The following is a 22,626-nucleotide window of genomic DNA, read 5'->3' as shown; positions in this document are numbered from 1 at the left end:
AGCTCCCTGGGGATGTTAACTGACCTGGCATTTCTGGCCTGCTCCCTGTAGAAGAGCCGAGAGAAAGCTCTTAGGCAGAAGGTGCCTGAGAGTGACCTTGTCCTTCTAGGGGAGAGGTGAATGCCCAGGGGATATATGAGGGACATTGACAGCTACTACAGTGGGGTGAGGGAGGGAAAGGAGAGCGACAGCAGCTATGACAGATGAGCTAAGTAATTCAGCAGAAATGGCGAGGAGGAAGACTTTATTTTTTAAAAAATCAATAAATATGCTGCAATATTAGCAATACCTATCTGCATTTGCTCTGTTATAGTTACTTTAAAAATATTCTAGGGGTGCCTGAGTGGCTCAGTCAGTTGAGTGTCTGACTTTGACTCAGGTCATGATCTTGAGGCTCGTGGGTTCGAGCCCTGCATTGGGCTCTGTGCTGACAGCTCAGAGCCTGCTTCAGATCCTCTGTCTCCCTCTCTTTCTCTCTCTCTCTCTCTCAAAAAAAAAAAAAATTTAAAAAATTAAAAGAAAATTCTACAAGTCAGGGTTGCGTGGGTGGCTCAGTGGGTTAAGCATCTGACTTTGACTCAGGTCATGATCTCCACAGTTTTGAGTTTGAGCCCCACATTGGGCTCTTTGCTGTCAGCACAGAGCCTGCTTTGGAGCCTCTTTCTCCCTCTCTCTGCACCTCCCCTGCTCATGCTCTCTCTTTCAAAATTAAACATTTAAAAAAAAGAAAAAAATTCTACAATTCAAACTTCATATTAATTCTAATGGTTATTCTTTGTTAGGTTTAAATCAATGTAATTTTAATATATTTTCCCCCTCTCCGTGGCTTCTTTATTTTGCAGGCACACAGTAACGCTGTATGCCAGGGTCTGAGACTTAAATGTCTACAGGACCTGGTGGTAACATCCATGGATGAAGTGAACAGAGAGTAATAAAATGGAGTCTATCGAAAACAGAGCAGGGGGCATTGTGAAAAATGCACAACAATGCTCTGCCTGAAGGGGGCAGCAGCTACTGATCCTCAGGCAACTGTTGCAGAGTAGGAATGAGGATGTGGCTTCGAGGAAAGCTGAGAAAACGGAGTATTCGGAGTATTCAAAGTTGCCTGATTGTTAGCATGGTGATTAAAATCATAGACTCTGGAGCGGGGGTTGGGGGGGGGTCCTTAAGTTGAATCACAGTCCTACCAATTATTAACTGTGTAACTTTGGGCAAGTTATTCAATTATTCTTGGGCCCTCAGTTTTTTCATCTCTTGAATAGGAGTAATGATTGAACTTAAAACCAGAAATAGACAAGATTGCTTAACTCATGCTCTAACTGAAGCCCATTGTTCTTATTTCTCATCACACTTTCTTGAGGCATTGATGAAGGGGTTTGGCAATGATTGGATCTTTCCAACCTCCAGGCCAAAAAAGTGCTGATAGCCACAGAATGCCTTAGAAGGCCACACCCCCTTCCCTGTCCCTGATCACTGCTGAACACATACCCCCTCCCCACCATGATCACCTGTCTCTCTTGCACGTACTCCTTGAACCTCCCCTGCAAGATATCTTGCGGGCAGAGAGGTCAGTTGCTAAGGCTTGAATCTGTCACCTCCCCCGGCTGCTGGCACCCTAAATAAATTTCTCCCTTTCTCTTTCCCAAACCCTCATCTTTTGTTTGTGATGAGTTTACCCAAGTTTGTTCAGCAAGAGTGATGGCACACCTAGCCAAGAGCTATGCTTTCACTTTGTCCAGCTCCCTCTGAATCTGGGCAGTAGGTGGCATCAGTGGTCAGCGTGTCAGGGTTTATCTGTCTCTTGAGATCAGTAACATTTACATCACAGTATGGTAGGGAGGATTAAATGGATCAAGTACTTAGAACCATACTTAGCATGAAATACTCCATAATTGTTGGCTACTGTCATTATCAGCTGGTAATTAAGATTTTAATTCAACTTTTAGTTTTGAGTTAATTATAGATTCACATGTAGTTATAGCACAGAACCATTAAGAGATCTCCTATTTCCCAGTTTCCCCTGATGGTAACGTCTTGCAAAACTATATAGTAAGATATGACGAGCAAGATTCTGATGTTGATACAATCAAGACAGCATTTCCATCCCCATGAGGATCCCTCGTATTGTTCTTTGATGGCCCTTTATCTATGGTGTCCTGCCCCCACGCCCTTATTAACATCTAGTAACCACTAATCTGTTCTCCATTTCTCTAATTTTGTTATTTCGAGAATGTCATATAAATGGAATCATATAGTATGTAACCATTCTTATTGGCTCTTTTTACTCAGCATGATTTTCTGGAGATTTATCCGGATTATTGGGTGTATCAATTGAGTGTATAATTGGTTTCTTTTTGTTGCTGAGTAGTTGGTATGATGTACTACAGTTGAACTGTTTTTACCCGCTGAAGGACACAGCGGTTTTCCCAGGTTTTGACTATTATAAAGAAAGCTACTATAAACTTTGAGTCTAGGTTTTTGTGTGAACTTAAGTTCTCATTTCTCTGGGACAAACGCCTAAGTGCAATTGTTGGGTCATAGGATAGTTAAAGGTTTGGATTTTAAAGAAGCTGCCAAGCCATTTTCCTGAATATGAACAGCTGTGTCATTTTACATTCCCAACTACAGTGTACGAGTGATAAAATTTCTCTACATCCTTGCATTTGATGTTGTCATTATGTTTTATTTCAGCCATTCTGATAGTTGTTTTATCTCACTGTAATTTTGTGTTTACCAAGCATTGAATCATGTTGAAGATCTTTTCATGTGTTTATTTGCTGTCTGTATGTGCTCTTCAGTGAAATATCTCTTCATGTCTTTTGCCCATTTTTCTTTCTTTATATAATGTTTATTATTTTTGAAGGAGAGAGAGAGTGCGAGCAGGGGACTGGATGAGAGAGAGGGAGACACAGAATCTGAAGCAGGTTCCAGACTCTGAGCTGTCAGCACAGAGCCTGACGTGGGGCTCAAACTCATGAGCCATAAGATCATGACCTGAGCCAAAGTTGGATGCTGAATAGACTGAGCCACCCAGGCACCCCTCCATTTTTCTAACTGGATTGTTTAGTTTTTTGTGCTGTTGAGTTTTGTGAGCTCTTTATATAGCCTAGATACTAGTTTTTATCAAATATACAGTTTGTACATATTTTCTCCCAGTTTGCAGCCTGTCTTTTTATTCTCTTAACAGAGACTTTCACAAAGCAGAAGTTTTATTTGAGATATAATTCACATAACTTAAAATTCACCAATTTAAACTGTAGACTTCAGGGTTCTTTAAAATTGCATACACTATGTTGTATAACCATTACAACTATCTAATTCCCCAACATTTCCATCACCCCCAAACGATACCCCATACCTATTAGCAGTTAGCCCTAAATTCCCTCCCTACCTCTATCCCTTGGCAGCCACTAATCTGTTTTCTGTCTCTATGGGTTTTCTTATGCTAGACATTCCATACAACTGAAATGAGTACAGCACGTGCCCTTCTGTGTCTGGCTTCTTTCGCTTAGCATCATGTTTTCAAGTTTCATCCACGTTGTAGCGTCTATCAGTACTTCAGTTCTTTTAATGGTAGAATATATAGGATATATGGGATATTTTTTCATCTGTTTACCAGCTGATGGACATTTTGGTGGTGTTCATTTTTTGGCTATTTGAGTAATGCTGCTATGAATGAACATTTGTAGACATGTATTTGAGTACTTGTTCTCAATTCTTTGGGGGTATATACCTAGGAGTGGAACTGCTGGATCATATCTTAATTATTTTTCTGATGTTTTAAAATGTATTTTAAAATTTATATCCAAGTTAGTTAGCATATAGTGCAACAGTGATTTCAGGAGTAGATTCCTTAATGTGCATTACCCATTTAGCCCGTCCCCCCCTCCCACAACCCCTCCAGTAACCCTCTGTTTGTTCTCCATATTTAAGAATCTTTATGTTTTGTCTCCTCTCTATTTTTATATTATTTTTGTTTCCCTTTCCTTATATTCATCTGTTTTGTATCTTAAAGTCCTCATATAAGTGAAGTCAAATATTTGTCTTTCTCTCATTGACTATTGTCCCTTAGCATAATACCCTCTAGTTTCATCCACGTAGTTGTAAATGGCCAGATTTCATTCTTTTTGATAGCCAAGTAATACTCCATTTTCTGCATATACCATATCTTCTTTATCCATTCATCCATTAATGGACACTTGGGCTCTTTCCATACTTGGGCTATTGTTGATAGTGTCATATATTAATTATATGTTCAGCTTTTTTGAGGAACTTTAAAATGTTTTGCACACTACACAATTTTTGTCCTTGTTTTTCAAATACTGAAGCAATCTTACATTTCTGGAACAAGCCCCACTCGATCATAGTGTATAATTCTTCTTAACTGAGTTCTATTTAATAATATTTTGTTAAAAATTTTTATGTCAGGGGCGCCTGGGTGGCTCAATCAGTTGAGCATCTGACTCTTGGTTTCCTCTCAGGTCATGTATGATCTCATGGTTCGTGGGTTCAAGCCCCACGATGGGCTCTGTGCTGCAGTGCAAAGTCTGCTTGGGATTATCTCTCCCTCTTCTCTGCCCCTCCACCATGTGCCTCTCTCATTTTCAAAATAAATAAATAAAACTTAAAAAATTTTATGTCTATGTTCATGAAGAATACTGCTTTGCAGTTTTCCTTTCTGGTACTGTTGTTCTCTGGTTTTGGCATTAGGATAATACTAGCTTTATAAAATGAATTGGGAAGGGGGTCCTTTCTTCTATTTTCTGGTGGAGATTGTGAAGAATTAAATGTTTAAAAATTTTTTAAAAATCTTTTTGTCTTTGAGAAAGAGAGAGACAGATTGCAAGACAGATTGCAAGCAGAGGAGGAACAGAGAGAGAAAGAGAGGGAGACACAGAATCTGAAGCAGACTCCAGGCTCTGAGCTGTCAGCACATAGACTGATGTGGGGCTTGAACTCACAAACCTTGAGATAATGACCTGAGCTGAAGTCAGACACTTAACTGACTGAGTCCCCCCGGCCCCCTATACTGTACCCATTTGAAACACTATTTAGATCCTAACTCAAAACCACAAACTGGTCAAACCCAGAGGGTTTCACTCAGGACGTTTCTCATCTGTACCTCTGCATCTGTCTCTTCTGAGACAAATATCTGTGCCTTCTTTTCTGACTCTGCAATTTTAAAAAGTTTTTGCTAACTATTAAATCAACATAACAACATTGCACAAGGGACTTTTTTTTTAACCCATGATCCATGATTCAACCTTTATTTGCTCTGGCACACTTGCGTGCTTAAGCGTGCAAACTCTAGAGTCATACAGCTTTGTATTCACATCCTAGCTTTGCCACTTAGTAGCTGTGTGACTTTGGGCACATTACTTAGATCTTTGCTTCAGTTTCCTCATCTGTAAAGCAAAAATAACAACTGAATCTACTGCACACAGCTGTTGTGAAAATTAGATGAATTCATATAATGTACTGAAAACAGAGCCTGGCACAGAGGAACCCTCCTCAATAACTTTTAATCATTTTTTTAATTTTCGACCCAACAATTTTCTGTGCACATAATTTTTATTTGATTGTAATCATGGGATACATAAAACAATCATAGGATACATAAAGCAATGGGCTCTACTTTTTTCATTTAATGTTCATAAGTTTTTCTCTACATTCATATTTTACTAACCTAGATACTATTTTTAGTAACAGCCTGGCATTCTATACTATCAATAGTTTTGACTTAAGCACATTCTTGTTATTGGGCATTTTATTATTGGATTATTTTTAGTTATGATCTCAAAATCATACTTTGTATATGATGCTTTTTCTTTCTTTTGAATGATTTATTTAGCAACTGTTCCCGGAGTATAATTCTTGATTTTGTGTTCAACATTTAAAACTCCATGGAGCGCCTGGGTGGTTCAGTTGGTTAAATGTTCAACTCTTCATTTCAGCTCAGGTCATGATCTCATCGTTCGTCAGATCAAGCCCTGTGTTGGGCTCTGCGCTGACAGCATGGAGCCTGCTTGGGATTCTCTCTCTCTCTCTCTCTCTCTCTCTCTCTCCCCGAAATTAATAAACTTAAAACTCCTTCCTACAGGAAGTGCCTCACTGGCTCAGTAGTAGAGCATGCAACTCTTGACCTCAGGGTTGTAAGTTCAAGCCCCATGTTGGGGGTAGAGCATACTTCAATACAAAAAAGAAACAGAAACCCCACAAAACTCTTTCCTTCCTTCTATTTAGTTCCAAAGAAGCAACTACTTTCAGTACATGATGGAAAGAGAAACAGACATACCATACCACCATAATGAAGTCATTTTCATGTAGGAACAGACTCTTGATAAAAGACTGATAAGGTCTATAGTATTATCATTATTGTTGTCATCATTGATTCATTCAATAAACATGGGTTATTCATGCAGGATGGGTCAGGTCCCTTTTGCATAGGAAGAAAGTTATAAAAGCAAGCGAGATACTGGAAAAAATGTGTGATGAGTTCCAAATACAAACATCATTTTATTTATAAACCTTCCAAGTTGATTCAATGTGTCTTTTAACACACAGTGTGGAATCTCTGTGCAAATTAAAAAGAGGTATTTTCTTCTCTCAAGGAACTAAAATTGTGTCAACCTGATACTGGTCTTCTAAACATACAAATTTTATATTAGCCATGGAGCTATCTTGTAAGAAGGGAGTCCCTGTCTGTAAGAAGTCTACATAAATGCCTTTTTTTTCTGTACCTTAATATTATTCTAAAATAGACAGTAATGATACTGTTGGAATATTCTCTTTGGAAGCAGAGAGTCTGAGTTATATAGACTTCAACTCTGTTTTCTGTTTTCTATTAAAGCTACTGAACTTTTCACATAAGAAATAATAGAGATTAAACTTTTTTTTTTTTTTTTTGCCCACCACATCCTGAGTTGTTTTACACCTTTTCATCAGTGTAGCTAAAGTTCTATAAAAGTCTCTCTTGCTGTTGTTATCTCTGTTTCTCTTTTTGTCAACACTTCACTGAAAACAATTGCCAGTGCTCTATACTACATGCTTTGGGGATGAAATACCTCCAGCAGCTGCCTCCCTAAATTGATAGTATAGTGAAGGTCTTCTTTAGGAAACAGTAAAACATTATGGAAACTACTCCAACTATCACTGATAATAAATTCTGTTACTGGGATATTTTGTTCACAGATCAGTTCTCCCTGGTTTTCCTGAGAACTAAGAGGGGTAATATAGACATTTTACTGTCTTTTATTTTTAAACTTTCTGAAGGGGCAATAAGGGTCTGGCTTTATTGCCCCTTCGGTCAGACTTCATCAACTTTGAAAATCTCATTTCCATTAAGTCAGAAATAGGAGCCACCAGAATCTCCTGGTGAGCACAGGCAAAGTGAGCTGGAAATTCATTCTTTTGGTCACCACAGCATCAGTTAACCCTTTAAGCCAGTGGCTCTCTTACCTTTTGAGGTCAGTCCATTTGATGGAAATGTTAAGTCTCTCTCTCTCTCTCTCTCTTTTTATATATATATATATACATAATGAGTTTTTATTGGAGAAAACCAACTTTATTACTATAACAAATAATTATAACTCTCCTCTTTACACACACACACACACACACACACACACACACGATTTTTTTTTGTCCTGTTCTGCTTTGTTTTGCATACAATTTCAGAAGGTTCCTCACCTCTGCTCCCTCACAGAACACCTGCTCTGGAGGAAATTATGTTGATCAGTCAACAGTAGTTTCTGAATGGGTAAGAGGCAGGAGAGATGGAGCTGGGAAGACACAGTAGATCACAAAAGAGATATTTTACTAGATTCATTCCAAGTACAGGTCATTATACTCAAGGCCCCCACCAGAGTGTGGGAGGATTTGGAGTCAGAAGCCCTTGTGCTTTCTTCGCATCCCTCCCCTGTCTTAACTAATGACTTAGGCGAGTCATTCAACTTCCCAACCTTTAGGGTTTGTTTGTTTTTTTTTTTTCCCCCTGTAAAATGAAATCTGGTCAGACTTCTTAGGGTTTTTGTATGGTCAAAGGAGAGATCATAAATGTTTTAAAGCCCCAAACAACCATGAGTTATAATAACTGCTAATGTAACTTGCCTTCCCTTAGCTTCATCTTCAGGTTGACTGCCTGTCCCCTCATTCAGGGCTCAGCTCCACTGTCACCTCCCTAGAGAAGTCTCCAGGACTACCAGGTGGCAAGTAGCCTTCCTCTCCCCATCACTCTCAATGCCACCACCCGGCTTTATTACAGTCGAGACACATCTCACATGTGCAGCGGTTTCATTTTAAACGTGTTTCTAGTCTTTCCTCCCAAACCAGAATTAAAGCTCCTTGAAGGCAGAGCCCTCCTCTGATGTTCCCTGGGCTTGTGACAGTTCACCGCACACGGCGGACACTCAGGTTTTGGTGTCAGGAAAGCAGTGGTTTAGAGGGCAGACTCCAGGCGAGGACCACCCAGATTTAAATCCCGGCTTTTCAGTTTACTACACGGAGTAACATTAGGTTGGTTACTTAACTTCTCTGTGCCTCACTTTCAGCACGTGTAAAATGGGAGATTCTGGGGGCGCCTGGGTAGCTTAGTCGGTTAAGCGTCCGACTTTCGCTTAGGTCAGGATCTCGCGGTTCGTGGGTTCGAGCCCCGCGTCGGGCTCTGTGCTGACTGCCAGCTCAGAGCCTGGAGCCTGTTTCAGAGTCTGTGTCTCCCTCTCTCTCTGACCCTCCCCTGCTCATGCTGTCTCTCTCTCTCTCCTAGAAATAAATAAAAATATTTAAAAAAAAGGGAGATTCTGATATAACGTACACTTTATGGAAATGTTAATACGTGTAAAGTACTAAAACAGAGCCGGGCACACAGTAAGTCTCACGTAGGTGCTGTTTTCTACTTTTCAGTGACTGAGCCAAGTGTTAATAATACATTAATAGTCAATACACGTGACCTCATAAGTGTATCAGATGTGCTCTGATGCCTCGGGTTTGACAGAAAAAGACTTACTCTTTTCATAAAACTCTGGCTTCGCTCCACTGCGCCGCGTCCTCCACCTGGCCCGCCACCGCTTAGCGGAAGGGGAGGTGCGGTTCCTAATTCCGACAGAGTCCCCGGTCACCCACAGGTGGCACTGCTCGGGGTTCTCCCGGGCCGGGGTTGTCCCAAACCTCGCGGGGCGTTTCTCCTGGGGTAGGAAGCCTGCGCCCAGGGAGGCCCGGCGCCGCGTTGGGGAACACAAGGGACGCTCCTTCGACTTACCTGAAACTCCAGCTGGGTCGCTAGAGCCGGGACGCGCGTCCAGCCCACTCCCGCCTCCAGCCTCCAAACCGCCCCAGGGCTCGTGGGAACCGGTTGCTGCGGGCAGAAGCGAGGGGGGCGGAGCGAACGGGGCGGGGCGTCCCTGCGGGGGCGGGGCCTGCGGGCTCCAGGCTCGCAGGTCCGCGGCGACCGCGGGACTTCACACCGTCCGCGGCTCCGCGCAGCCTGCGCGCTCCAGCCAGGTAAGGACGCCGCGCGTGCGTTGGCAGGGGCGGCTCGGAGACTGCGGGGATCCGGGCAGGAAAGGGTCGGGACGGGCGCGAGGCGAGAGGTGGCTTCCACAAGCCCAGACACTGACCTTCCCGGGGATAAGAAAGATTTTATCCCCTACGCGGCGCGGTGAGCGCGGGCCCGCCACGCCAGGTGAGGGACCCGGGTCCCCTTCGGGCCGGGAAGAAGGGGCAGGTGCGCGCTCCCGCGGGGCTGCACGGTCCCGGGGGCCCGCGCCTCGCCTCCTCTCGAGTTCAGGTGCCGGCCTCTCCCGAGGAGCACCCGCCCCCTTTCTTTTCGGGTCCCAGGGCTGAGGCCGCCCCGCGGCAAGATCAGCGTTGGGTTCACTTCCCAGCCGCGCGGCCAGGTTGGTTCCTCCTCTCTGATTGGGTGGCAGCACAGCCTCGATTGAAAGTTGGCACCATCGACGGAGACATTCCACAGTTGTACGTGTCCGAGTGCCTCACCCCACCAAATTCACATTTTTTTTTTTTTTTTAAATCTGGAAAAATTGTTTGAATCTTGAAAACGGGTTCGGTGAATACATGTATTGGTAAAACTAGGATCTTGACCTGGGAGTGTGCACTTGGATCCTAAATTTCCTTTTGATCTGAATTTTTTTTTTTTCATGGAAGGATAATAATATGTTTCCGTGTACCAGGTTCAGAAACAGTCTCATCTATTGCCATTCTTTGGAAACTGGAATGTTTGATTAGAAGGGTTGACCTCAGTGTTAACTGGGAACAACAGGATGGGCTGGTGGCTAAGCGAGTTTGAAGGTTATCCAAAATAGTTGAGCGTTTTGAGCATATATACCCTGTATTTTTCCAGTGAGTGCCCATTTTCCTTTTAGGAAATTCTGAGAATTTAATCTCTTTGAGTTGATTCTCCCCTAAAGAGCTGAGGAGGAAAAAACAACCTCAACAAACCAGTGGTTTCCCAATTAAGTTTAGGATTTAACAGGTTGATTTGTGACACCCGTAGCTCTTTAGTGGGCAAGAGTCACATGTAGTATGAATATCATGATTTATATGGAGAAAAGAAGGTATGCTGTGATTTTCTAATCATGTACGGGAAAGTATTTTTCAGTTGAGTTACATTTTCAGTCTTTAGGAAAGACCTATACTTTCCCCATACCTCAATTAATCTGATCACTATTCTTGGCAATTCATGATGCTTACTGCAGTGTATTTATGTTAATGAGTTTGATTCTTATAAAGGTGTGTATGTTTTGATTTTTGGAACTGTATAAGGCAGGTGTTGTAAACACATGCAAATCAGTGCTGTGCTTAAGTTGGCAACCTTTGCTCCCCATAGGCCCTTGAACTAAAACTTTCACAACTTCCCAAATAGAAAAGAATATAGAATATTAATGTATGCTCCAGCACGTTCGACCTGTTTACTTATTCTGTACTAAGCCAGTCATCATGTTATCTCAGCAGATGGTTACTCAAGGGCAGGGGCTATGTTTTATCAAATCATGGTCAAGCTCAGAGAATGGTAGCCTTTGCTCTGTAAAGTTGACCCTTGACAGGGTGTCTGGAAGGGTTATGCTTAGGGAAGAATTGTTGGTCTCCATGCCTTCCTCTGCATATCCAGAGTGCCAGGAGACTGAGTCGCCGGGTCTCTAAGGACACCCCTGCTTATAGGTTCCTCCAGGTTGACCCGGTTGGTGCCTCCTCTCCCTGCCCTCGCTCTTCCAGCTTCCACCCCACTCCACCCCTCCCTGGATTCCTGCCTTCAGGGAGAATCACCTCATTGTTCAGGGCAGGGACACTAGGTCCACATAGTTTGCACAGGGTTGTTGACCCTCAGCCTCGTGCTGGGTGTCCCGAGGATGCCTAGTAAATATCTGCTGAGGACAATGTCACTTGTTTCAGAGCCCCGATTCTCTCTTGTTATTTAGTCTACAGAGGTGAAAAGGAGTGAGGTTGAATGCAGATCAGTCATTTTAGGGGCCAGCTCCCTTGGTCGGATTAGTGTCGTAAAGGGGTCATTGAAGTCTGTTAGGAGTGAAATTGGCTCATGGGTGCTGGCAGTTGTAAGATTATCCTGTACCGTGTGATTATGCCATGAGAATAGCTTTGTTGAAAAGAACCGCAGAAGAGAGGGGCTTAGTAGTTATCTCCACCTGGACTTGCCTTTTTGTCTCTGCCCTAGCTCAACCTCTCCTTCCCTGGTTGGATTATAACTATTACCTTTCCCACCACATTTGGTTGCTCAGAGCTCAGATGACCACAGCTATTGTGGCCTAGATGTAGAAAATTACACTTTCTATTGTTTGGGAAAAACAAGGATGGAATTTTGCCAAATTGTTATTAGGGAGACAAAGAAATGTAAAAATGTCTGGGCATAGAAGTCATATATTTGTGTGTGTGTGTGTGTGTGTGTGTTTATGTGTGTGCGTGCATAGTTTTAAGCTGTTTAAAAACATTTATTTATTTTGAGAGAGAGAGAGAGAAAGAGAGAGCGTTCATATGCACTTGAGTGGGGGAGGGGCAGAGAGAGAGAGGGCGACAGAGAGAATTCCAAGCAGGTGCCATGCTGTCCGTGCAGAGCCTGATGCAGGGCTCGAACCACGAAATGAGATCATGACCTGAGCTGAAATCAAGAGTCGGACACTTAGCCAGAATGAGCCACCCAGGCACCCCAGTTTTAAACTTTTAATCTAAATTACGTTTCTCTCTAGAAACAACCACTTGTAATTCTTTGAGCTGGTTGTTTTGGTATTTGTTGCTTATAGTTGCTACCTCTTGAGTTTTACAGTTTGAGGCTTTATCTGTTGACTTCCCACTATGGAAGAGGATGACGTGGCTCCCTTTTTTCCTCTCACCCCCAGCCCAACCACAGCTTCCCAAATTTTCCATCCTTGCAGTAGTTAAACTATAATTTTGGTTAAATCAGTATACAGAGCTAAGCCAAGCACAGCTTTTTGTGTTCTTTGGAGTTTATCATTGCTTTGTTTGTTCATTTACTTAGTTTCTTATGTCCTCATCGTTAATTCTCCCCAGATTTCTAAAACTTGCCTCAGATGTATCAAGTATTCTGTCAATTTCATTTTCCTGAAGAAGTTGTCCCTGAGCCTCCTGGCTTGTCCTAATACGGCTTCATCATCATCCTGGGGTTCCCCATCATTCCTCTCCTCTTAACCTGTAGCACACATCCTTCTCTATCTTGATAGAGTCCTTTGTTTTGATAGAGCACGTCTTCAAAGAGCTTCTTGGAAAAGATGATGGGATATGTATTTATTTATTTTTTTTTTTACAATGAATGCCTGGAAATAGCTGTTTTCTACTGACAATTGATAGTTTCGGATTTTAGGATGGACGTTTTGAAAGCATTGTTTCACTGCGTTCTAGGTTGTGGTGTTGCTACTGAGAAATTTGGAACTGTTCGGATTCCTCAATTTTTGGCTGTAATATGTGTACAGTTTACAAACCTACTGAGTCCTTCATGGAGGTTTATAGAATTTTCTCTTGGCTTCCACAATCCTGAAGTTTCATGATGCTCTTCCTTGGTATTGGTCTGCTTTCATCCATTGTGCCTGGGCTCTTTGAATCCTGAAATGTATATCCTTCAGTTTGGGAGGTTTCTTGAATTAACTCATTAATAACTTCCTCCTCTCCATTTTCTGTGATGTTCCTTCAAAAACTCTTATGGTTTGTGTATTAGATATTTTAGAGTGGGCCTCTGATTTTCTTTATTTCCTTTCCTAGTATGTATCTTTTTATTTCTTGGTTCTGCTTTTGGGGGAGATTTTCTCAATTTTATCATCTAGTCCTTCCACTGAGTTTTTAATAAGTATAATCATATTTTTAATATTTTAAATTAAAAGCCCTTTGTCTTCTGAGGGTGTGTGTGTGTGGTGTAATGAAGGGAAGGAAAAATTCTTTTCTTCCCTCAAGATCTTCTACCTGGACTAAGAATTAAATTTAAGCGAGACAGATTAACAGGAGAAAAAAAACCCAGTTTTATTCCATACGCACAGAGGCCCAATTATGAAATTGAGACCTAAAGAGATGATGAGGCAGGCAGCCAGGTTTTTGTCTTTTTTAGACACAGGAACAATAAATCTGTGAGGAATTGACAGGACAAAGAAAATTTTGGGAACTCCAATTAGTAAAGAATTCTAAACAGAATTTGGGCTGTGGTAGTAAGTGCGTAAAAAGTAACAAGGGTTGTTTATACAACCTTCTGGGCTCGAAATTTCCCATCTCTGGAGATGAGGACGTCTTTTTACCTCCCGGTGCAGGGACGGTACCTTTCACTTGGGAGATTTATTTCCTGCTTTCAGGGGACAGAAGAGGGTCAGGTGTTCTTTCTGCATAGGTTGTCTCCTAAGTAAATTTTATTTAAAATCATAAACATGCCAAAGTGGCATATTTTGTGGTGGCCTGCCCTTGGCCCCTTCAGTATCTGTTTTTTGCTTTTATTTTATGGTTTCAGGGTCTTACCTGTCTTATCTCTCTGCAGAGTTTACTTTTTTTGAAAGTTTTTTCCTTTCTGTCACAGATTCAGTTTCCTCATGTTGTTTTTGTCTGTTTATTTAAGTCTCTGTCTTTCATGTTAGAGACTTTCCTCATATTCCTAATACCCTCTGTTGTCCACTCACATTTGAGTGGGAGATTAGGAGCTGAAGTTGCGTGTGGGCTTGTTGACTGGCAACTTCACTGTCAGGTGATCCGGTTGGGGCTTTTATTTGGAGAAACTGATGTCATTACCTCTTGGGCCACTGACAGTCCTCAGAAAAGGCTCTTCCACTCTTTTCCTGGATAGTGGTGGGGAGCTTGGCTGCCAGTGATCTGGGAACGAGCTGGAGAAGACGGCTAGAAGTCTCAGCATCTACATGTTCATATAACTCCTCCTTGGTGTTTCCAGAACGCCTAAGCTGTGCCTGATGCACCCCATTCCAGAGACCCTCTCTTTTACCTTCTCTGGGAGAGAAGGTGGGGGAGACACTCTAGGTGTTTTTGCAAGGGTAGGCAGGGGGCGATCACCTAACTGCTCAGCATGGCTGAAGGGATACGGGACATCCAACTGCCTTTTAAAGTTCAGTTCTCTTTATTTTAGCCCACCCCTCTTCCCACAGAGGCTCTCACTGCCTTGAATTATGTAGCGTCTTGAAGATTCTATGGCACATTCAGGTTATTTCTTTACTTTCCTTCACCCTAACAAAATGTTTTATTCTTTTCTCTTCTTCCATTCTCTCCACCCTTGTGGGTTTATACATTAAAGAAAAAAAACCCCTTTTTTGGTCATCTTATTGGGTTTTCAGGAGGGAGAGAAAGTAGAAGGTTTTGTTCAGTCTGCCATTGGTGCCTTCACCCCAGTCTCCACTAAGAGACTAGAGTGGTTCAGCCATGACGTTATGCTGCTGTTGTCCTGCCTTTACCAACAGTAAATGTTCCTTGACCAGTCCAGGCATATTCTCTCACGGAACCCTGTTTAGACCTCAGGTTTCTTCTTCTACCACTTTAAGCATCCACTACCAACTAATCTCAGTTGTCATGGGAGGCAAAACCTCCGTCCAGACCTCGCTTGGGTAATATACAGCATACTGGTCATAGAGCCCTTGTTCCCATTTCTCTAACTCACTGTGTTTAGGACTCATTCTATCCCTTTGGCCTCTGACCGTCCTTCCTTTCAGTGAAACTCCTCTTCTGTAAGTCTGATGTTTTAACCTGAAAGGCAGGCTTGCTGCCGTTGGTGGCCATGTGGCCTCGATGGAAGTTATCATCATTTCCTTCTGGAGGCCAGTTTATCACACAACTGCCTTACCAGCAGAAGCATCCTCACTTCCTGTTTCAAAGCTCATGTCTTTCTTGGAATGTGCATCCAGCTCCTGTTTCTGGCTGGGCTGAGCAGAGATGACGGATCTGCCCGGTGCCTCACGGATGGTCACAACTTTCCTAACCTCCTTTTACCGATTGAGTCATTCCTTAGGCTTTTTTAATTCCGGGTGCAGCCTTCTGTCCCAGGAGCTTGACAGCATCAATATGACTTTATGCTTAACACAGAGGAATGATGACAAGTCAAATTCCACTAAAGGAGGAAGAGCATTGTTCCCAAACCATCTTGTCTGTGCAGGAAAAGCAAAGCTCTATATTCCCAAGATGGCACCTATGCATTGGGAACACAGCAAACACCAGTGCTGGCAACTGCTAATTGGAGTGGGTGCAGGAGTGACTTGCTCTCTGGGGGATGGCAGGAAAGGATAAGATGGTTAGAGAACACTCATTCAGCTGGAGCCCAACAGGTAACATTATGAATCAAAATATGGCCAGGGGGAATAGCTACAGTGCTCATTCTTCCCTCCGTGCCTCCACAGCCATCCTTCTGTTGTCTAAATAGATCCTTCGAAACCATTGCAACGTCTTTCCATGCAGGATAGTTTTTCTCTAATGTGTTAAGTGCTTCTCTGAAGTTCTTTTTGTCTTCTTAGCTAGATTGTAAACTCTCCTAGGGAGGAGTGCAATGCCCAATAAATACTTGATGAATGTAGCAAGTGAATTTTTTCCAGATAATGGTGGACACTTGGCAGTTAGGGGGAAAAAAAGATATTTGGTTGTAATTATCCAAGTTGGACCCAATAGCCTAAATACATTACATTCATTAAAAAAATTTTTTTAAATGTTTATCTATTTTTGAGAGACAGAGCATGAGCAGGGGAGGGGTAGAGAGAGGGAGAGAGAGAGAGAGAGAGAGACTGAATCTGAAGCAGGCTCCAGGCTCCAAGCTGTCAGCACAGAGCCTGATGTGGGACTCGAACCCATAATCTGTGAGATCCTGACCTGAGCTGAAGCGGTCGCTTAACTGACTGAGCCACTAAGATGTCCTATTAAATTCTTGATTAGACTCTCACTTCCCTGTGGCTGTATAGACTGAAACATAGAACATCCAATTTAAGTTTTCCCAAGTGTATTGTTTTTTGTGGTACTTAGAAATATTTCTTATTGAAAACATTTCTTTAAAATGTGAATGTTTATTTTTGAGAGACATGTAACTACATGTCAATTTTTTTTAATGTTTTATTTCTGAGAGAGAGAGAGAGAGAGAGAGAGAGACCGCATGAGCAGGGAAGGGTCAGAGAGAGAGAGAGAGAGATAGAATCTGAAACAGGCTCCAGGCTCTGAGCTAGCTGTCAGCATAGAGCCCGATGCGGGGCTCGAACCCATGAACTGTGAGATCATGACCTGAGCCGAAGTTGGAAGCCCAACCAACTGAGCCACCCAGGCGCCCCACATGTCATTTGTTTTTGAAGGTTTAAAGCTTTTTTTTTTTTTTAATTTATTTGTTTATTTTGAGGGAGAGAGCAAGGGAGGGACAGAGCCTGACATGGAGCTCGAACTCACAAACCAAGACATCATGACCTGAGTCGAAATCAAGAGTCAGATGCTTACCTGACTGAACCACATAGGTGCCCCTTGAAGGTTAAAAGCTTTTGAAATGATTAGCTACAGATTACCAAAGCGACAGACTTTAAATTGTCTTCTACTGTATGAAAATATACTTCTGATGTAGAACTCTCTGTCAAATATTCTACTCCCTTTATCTTTAATTTTTGCGAAGTTCTAGCCTGATTTCGTAGGAAAAGACTTTAGCTTCTTCTCTTTATCCTGAATAGAGTTCCAACAATGTCTTTCTGTTACTCTTTCCTTGGAAACTCTCATCTCCTCACGTATTCCCCAATATTATGTTTCAACCACAACATGTGGAATCTTCACATGACTGTCCCAAAAATGAAATTGTGGCTTTTCTTTCCCCTACAAAGGAATGATTTAAAGATTTATTTTTCTGCAGATATAATTTAAGTGTGCAGTAAAGTTCGTTTTTTACTATTGGGGTTATTTTTGTTTCACAGAAGGCAGTTGGCTTTCTTTCAATTTTCCTGCCTTGACTGAGAAAAATGCCTGATCCTTTAATCATGCAGATAAACAGAAATACAATTTAACTGAGTGTATGAATGTTGTTAAGTATATAAATTTAGGTATGAATGCTTTTTAATTTTTTTTTTAAAGGATTGCCAAGTTATTTGTCACATATTTAAACCAGTGACAGGAGTATTGCATTAAAGAATTCCTGTTCATAGGTTCAGGAATTGTAGCTGAAAGAGCTCTTTGAGCTCAGTGGGTAATGCATCTTCCTGCCTCCCTTAGACTAAGGATCAATCTCTGGGTGCCACAGAGATTCCTCAACCCCCAGTATGCTCTTTGGATTCTCCCTGCCATCATTAAAAACAAAAAAAGTGTTGTTTTACAGAGTTTTATATATTCATTTTTCAAAAACATAAACAATGCTGAAGCTTATAAAGAAATTAAAAGTGACCCAAAATCATTCCAGAGAGAATCTTGATGAATACCCCTCAGTCATCTCTATAATCATTTGACTTTATAAAGATCTTCAGCAACTTTTTAGAAAATAATTAACTTAAGGAGCATTGTGTGCAACTGTTTATGTAACTCTAAGTTCTATAATCTTTATATATGTATATATATACACACACACACACAGACGCACACACATGCATACAGTTATTTTATGAGGTTATAATTCAGGCATAAAGCTCTTTGGGTACCATTATTTCATATAGGTATTTTTTGTAGGAATAATGATCATTTTTAATAGCTAGGTGATGATCTGTCCTATTAATATACAAAGGTATTTTGAACCACTTCCCAATTGTTGTACAGTTGGGGTTGTTTTCTTTATTTTCTTTAATTTTTTTTTTTTTTTTTTTTTACAGTAGTGTTGCTATACTTTTTTCCCTTTCGGGGATTATTTTCTTGGGAAGTACTTCTCGAAATTCCACTCTGGGATTAAGGATTTCTAGCTTCTGTTAATCATTGTCAGAAGGACACAAAATAATAATTTGAAAAAACTCACTAGCTATATCAAGTTACCTAAAGTTTCTATCCTCTATTTTGAACTTTAAGATCAACAGTATCTACCTTGTGTGAAGACACAACATTTAGCTGGAGTTATTGAAGCCATGTTACGTAGTAGGTTGTAGGTCAGATAGCAAAGCCAGAGAAACCCAGTGGGTCCTTTCGCAGAGGCTGTGTTCTGCTTGGTAATGTCTGTGGCCTCCTTTCATTTTGTTGGATGTGGTAGGAGAAGTGTCCAGGGATCAGTAACAAAAGGTGAAGAGGTTGTTATGGTATCTGTGAAACAACGTTTGACCTCGGTACCTGGTCTAGGGTTCATGAACCTTTCTGTAAGCAGGGGAAGGCATTACACACCCATAGGGAGCTCCAACCCTCCCACCCATTTCCCCATTCTTGGACGGCAAGAGGAAGTAGGAGGGGCAGGGCAAACAGCAACATTAGGGAATTTTGCATTAATGTCTTTTCTGGGTAAAGAACCCGGGGCAGAGGGCATTCCTATTCAGATTTTTCCCTTGACACCTTCCTGTCTAAGGTTTAAAGCCTGGGCTGGATTTCTAAGTCAATCATTAACTGGTATTATACTCCCATGCCTCAGGTTTTCCACCTATTAAGCAAAGCATAATGACACATAATTAACAGTCCGCTTCAGAAAGATTCATGGCCTAATGCTTATAAAGGACTTTGAGCTTTTCAGAGTGCTTTATACACATTCATGTATAATAAGCTGGCATGCTCTATTTAGCAAAGGGCATCTATATTATGCCTATTTTAAAGATGAGAGAAATGAGCCTCAGAGAGGATAATAGCTTGTTGAGAATCAGAGGGTACGTTTAATGTACTCTCTATAGAATTTTCTTGGACTTTGTGGAACTAGTGGAAACTAAAGTAAATTCTGAAGGAGCATGTATGTGTTGGGAAAGTGGATTTTTTACAGTTTTTAAGGAAGTGCAACCTTTGGGGGGATAGGCATAGGCTATTCCTTTGTAAGGGGGAATTATGTTTGACACATTCACTGGAGTTCTTAAGGAGCATGAGATAATTATGGAAGCTAGGGATAAACTGTGATTTTCAGAGTAACTTTGAAAAGACTCCACACAAAGGCTGTTAAATACATTGAGTTAGGGGGAGTTTGGGAGAAATGGTTTTTTCCCCAAAACAGGTGGGGTGGGCAAAGGCAGAATAAAGATGAGGCATAGATGGATATTTCCGATGAACACAGATGAGTTAGATGAGTAAACTAGTCTAATTATTATTTAAAAAAAAAAAACGATGTAGAAGAGGGAGTATGCAGTGTGAACTCCAAGTTTATAGTCAACATAAACACATTGGGACATCTAAAGGCCAAACTGCTGGTCTCAGGTCTATGCAGTGGTGAAGAGAGCATTTAGGTAAAATGAGTCCATGTGTATATGCAAATGGACATTGCAGTTTTATTGCTCAAGAAAAAGATGCAGAACTGAAGACCCCCGAGATCAGAAGTTGTGTGCCATACAGACGGAGCCAGCCAGGCGTCCCTGTAAATTCTTAACTGAAGAGATTCACTAAGTGTATGACTTGGAACAAGAAAGCTAACTGAATCTTAGGTGTTGTTACAAATAATTCAGAAATGTCCTTTTCCCCATTTTCAAGTTTCAGCATGTAAGATAGTTTCATCAGTGTACCTTAAAGATATTAACGGACCTAGAGAAAAGCAAACATATGTGTTGGTAGCACATAAGATTGAGTAAAGTACCCCCATTGATTTCTTTGGCCGAGAAAGCTGAACGCTGATCAGACATATGGGCAGGGTATGCCCTCTTATACCACAGCAAGCAGAGCTCGATGATACAGGGAGACCATTCTTTTGCACCTTGTTTATTCCCAAATAATACCTGCCCACCTTCCCACCTGCCCCCAATAGTTAATGGTTTTGAGCACATGTGACGTGCCAGGCTCCATGTCGAGCTCTTTGCATGGCTGAGCTCATTTAACCCAGCCTCCAACCCAGTGAAGTGGGCAAGGTCGTTTCCAACATTCTGCAGATGAAGAGCCTGAAGCTCGGAAGTTCAGGGAGATGTGGTTTTAGTGGTAGAACCAGACATGAGAACAATGCAGTCTGACTCCAGAGGGTACTTTTATAGCTCTACTGAGTATACTCACTGAGCTATGCTCCTCTCCTCTTGTTATTTTCTGGCCTGGGTAAAAAGAAATGGACAACCTAGAAGAAAACACAAAGGCCTGCTTCAAACGAAATGAAAGCAACCGGTTCCTCTGGGTATCACTCCAAGCCCCTTAATCCTGAAGATCCGAGGATGTCTTCATAGCTGTACAATTGAACAGAAATGTTCTGTGAGCCAGAAATTTGAAAGTTCCTATTGGCTACATTAAACAAGCAAAACACACTAGGTGAAATTTATTTTAATAGTGTATTTTATGTATCCCAATGTAGAAGAAACATCATCACTTCACCACGTAATCATATAATGATTATTAGTTATTCATAAGATACCAGAAACCACTCAGGAGCTTGATATGAGCAATACCATGCAGTACAGTGCAATGCAATACAGTGTCTTATGTAGTGCAGTAGATAAAGTAAAATGCAGTCCTACCAAACAAAAAAGTTTTGGTTAATGGAGAAAAATTTTATACTGCTTCAGTTTTAAATTTTGAATCAAAATTAATTAAAATTCCATAAAATTAAAGATTTAGTTCCTCATCTGCCGTAGCCACATTTCCAGGGCTCGGCTATTTGCGGCAAGTGGCTCTGATAGTGAATGGTGCAGCAAAAGTTATTCTCTGTCTCCCAGAGGCCTGGGGACTCCCTGATACTCCATCCCCACCCCTATATCCTGACTCCTGTCATCCCCCCGGCTTAACTTCCTTGCCTGTGCCCAGGGCCATCATATACAGTTGTGCAGGTTATGCACTGTACGACTCTGGGATGTCATTCACATTGTAGATGTAGTGGATTTATGTATTTACTGTGACAGGATCTTGGAAGGTGGAAGTAAAGCTTTGAAAGGAAGATACACTCTTTCTTTTCATGCAAAGGCATTTTTTGGGGAGGTGATTGTAGTTCTTCTGTTCCTTCTAAGCATTCTAACAGTTGGGCCCAGGTGTATGCTCAGTACCTTCCCAGTGACCACAGCCTGTGGCGAAAAGTAATGAAGCGACTTCAGTCAACCTCTCCACCTCTGCCAAATAATGCCACAAAGCTGTGATCGCTCTTTGTGGTAGGTAGTTTACCTTGGAGCCATATGTGTCTTATTCATGAGCGTATCTGCCATGCTTGGCGTACAGAGGGTGCTCAACACATTTATTGACTTAAATTGTCTTCTCAGTGTTCACTTAGGCCCCTGTATTGTGTCCTGAGTTGCCCTTAATGAAACTTGACCCAGGGCTGATTTATCCAAGTGCTGACGTGGTTCTCTCTTTCACCGAGTCACAGCTCACCACTCATGTGGTCTTGTTCTAAATAATAATAATTGTCATTATTATTATTATTACTAATAATAGCTGCCATTTATTGATCACTTCGTGTCAAGCTTTGTGTCTAGCCATTTATATGCATTATTTCATTTACTCTTTCCACACATCTCTAGGAGGTAGGTACTATTATTATCTCCATTTTATAAGTAGGAAACTGAGGCACTGAGAAATTAAGTAATTTACCTGAGGTCACACGGCTAATAAGTGTCCAAGCTGAAATTTAAAACCAGTTCTGTCTGACTTCAAAGCCCTTCTATGCTGTAAGTAGCTGAACCGGGCTTCTCTTTTGGTATCTGGGGCCTGACTGACAACTGGCTACACTGTGGTGGACTTATTATTTATTTGTCCAAACTTCCTTCCTTTGGGGAACTTCTCTGTCTCCAGTTTGTGTGGTTTGGGTGGGAGGGGACACTAACCCCAGGGATGGTCATGTGACTTAGCTTTGGCCAATCTGAGAAGTGCCTCCACCTGACCAATTGATTGGTTCAGAGCTTAACACATGACCCAGTCTTGCCCAATCAGCACCCTTTTCTGCTCCAGTTAGGAAAGGCATTCTTTTCCTCTGGGATTTTTTTTTCCCCCTGCCAGAGTAACGTAACCCAGAGCTCCTGGTGACCATCTTTTCCTGCTCTATGGAGGAAGCTCTTTGCTGTAGGAGAGAATGAATGAGGCCAGCATGCAGTGAGATGTAGCCCTGAGGAGTGGTGGGAGCACAGACGGCCCCATTTAAACCCCAGGATTCAC

General features: G+C 41.8%; 1 protein-coding gene across 1 annotated transcript in view; it reads left to right on the top strand.

Annotated features, from left to right (window-relative positions):
- The first annotated feature begins 9,421 nt into the window (after positions 1 to 9,421).
- The window catches only part of TEC (tec protein tyrosine kinase), a 132,688-nt gene continuing 119,483 nt past the window's right edge, over positions 9,422 to 22,626 (top strand). The window contains exon 1 of the mRNA XM_039241094.1: positions 9,422 to 9,498. The gene's annotated coding sequence lies outside the window, so the exon portion shown is untranslated. The remainder of the gene's footprint in view (positions 9,499 to 22,626) is intronic.

The sequence above is a fragment of the Hyaena hyaena genome, unplaced genomic scaffold (assembly GCF_003009895.1).
Source record: "Hyaena hyaena isolate Hyena2069 unplaced genomic scaffold, ASM300989v1 scaffold_187, whole genome shotgun sequence".
Taxonomy (NCBI): Eukaryota; Metazoa; Chordata; class Mammalia; order Carnivora; family Hyaenidae; genus Hyaena; species Hyaena hyaena.
The sequence above is the reverse complement of the archived record's forward strand: the minus strand, read 5'-3'. Positions and strand labels throughout refer to the sequence as shown.